Source organism: Alosa alosa, chromosome 7 (assembly GCF_017589495.1).
Source record: "Alosa alosa isolate M-15738 ecotype Scorff River chromosome 7, AALO_Geno_1.1, whole genome shotgun sequence".
Lineage (NCBI taxonomy): Eukaryota > Metazoa > Chordata > Actinopteri > Clupeiformes > Clupeidae > Alosa > Alosa alosa.
In genome coordinates, this window is record NC_063195.1 from 5,814,126 (window position 1) to 5,816,157 (window position 2,032).

The following is a 2,032-nucleotide window of genomic DNA, read 5'->3' on the forward strand; positions in this document are numbered from 1 at the left end:
ACCAGCTAAAATGATGAAGACAGCGTTGCAACGTTGGAGGACAGTACACATTGGTCGTAGTGTTATCTGATTGTGTCAAAATCCGAAATCATTCAGGCCATCCTTAAAAATATTTTCGTTTGCCGTAACCCGACCGACCCTGTCAATTTAGAACCGACCCAAATATTTATTTTTTTCCCCTTTTAGTCCAACCGACTTGCGGTTGTAAACTTTGCGTTAATACCGACCGATTGTTTTTTTTTACTCTAAACAACCAATACAAATGCAATAAAATAATATTTCTTTTAGTAGGCCCAAGTATTGTGAATATAAATTGCCTACATGCAAGCGTGGCTCACTAAAAAAAAAAACCTGTGGCGTCATCTCTACACCATTGGTTTTACGCATGTCACACTATGGCCTACGCCGTTTCATTCACACAAACTGATAATGCTTTTACTTGGCACGAAGTTCTGGAAGAACTGTGGCCAGATCTTTTCTCATCCCTCCTCCCCTAGTCTAGCGGTGACCGTGTCGGAGTATTGAAATTGGTTGTGGTCTATTCAGCATTTCTCAAAATATGGGTCCGCGAAAACATGGAGACTGCTGGTCAGCTGAGTCGTGGAGTGAAATTAGGCCCGGTGCTTCATCTGATAATTTGCTGCGCAGTTGATCAAGAAACCGCGGATCGGCGAAAAAAAGAAAACAAGCGTTTCTGCTATCGATGTCATTAAACATGGAGCCCTACAATTAAGTGGTGGTATGAGCATTCATTCAGTCTTGGCGTCTCTTGAGAGAAACTGAAACTAATCGATAGCGTTGGTATCAAAGCTCCGCTTCAACCTGTTGGAAGGCTATTTATTTATTTAACGAAACTTAATAGAATGCGTTTTTTGGAACTTCCTTAGAAACAGAGCAGAGACTGTATAATACACTGTATAGCATTGAGTATTGTATAGTCAAATTTCAATATAGCGTGGCCAAGAGCTATTGAAGCCTTCTTTCTGGGTACATGTAGATGAGCCCTATGACCCAAAAGTCTGCCATGACTGGGCCTCAGGTCAAATAAGGTTGAAGGCTGGTCTATATAACCTGCATCAGAATGAGGTTTGCAATGGTTAAGCCCGCGGGTTGAATATGCAGTCATTTGTGTATGCAATTAAATTCCCTAACGTAATCACCATGACCAAAATTGTACTTTTTTTTTTTTTTTTACTTTGAATCTTGAAAAAAAAAAAAATATTGACCTACCTACCGACCCATTTTTTTTTTTTTTTTGGCTGTTACTGCAAACAAAAATATGAATCTTATGATTCATCTTAGTTAACTATAGAATCTTTGATATGGCTCTATTAAGGCTACAGATCCTGTTCAACTGTTTCCTCTGCCCACAACTGTTTCAAAATAAAAGTCATCACCACAATAATTTCATATTAAATAACTAGAAAAGCATTTCCTAAAGGAAATACAGTGCATGAAAATGCAAAAATATGATGTAAAATATCATACAGAGTAAAACAAACTATATTGGTTGCTAAGTAGATGAGGTTTAATATAGTTGGAATGACTGAACAGTTAAATAGGTGGATAGTTTAAATGGTTAAATTATTTAGGTAGATAGTTGACGATAACTGACAGTTGGAATGGCTCTAATGTTTGCTAGCAGTTATGCTAACTATGTTAACAAAGATAATAATGTTAACCAAGTTACTATGCTAACTAGCATGCTAACTATGCTAACCACATTACTTAGCTAACTTAGCTAATCATTTTTAGCAGTTATGCTAACTATGTTTACTAACATGCTAACTATGCTAACCACGTTACTTAGCTAACTTAGCTAATTGTTTTTAGCAGTTTTGTTAAAATGCTAACTAGCATCTTAACATCTTAACCATGTTACTTAGCTAACTAGCTACAGTGGGTAGGAGTCATAGTTGATGACAAGTAACAGTTACAATGGCTGAACAGTTAAAAAGTTCAGTAGTTTAAAGGGGTTAAATTGTTTAACAGTGAAATATTGTAGTGAGGACTTTTATTTTTAAACAGTTTT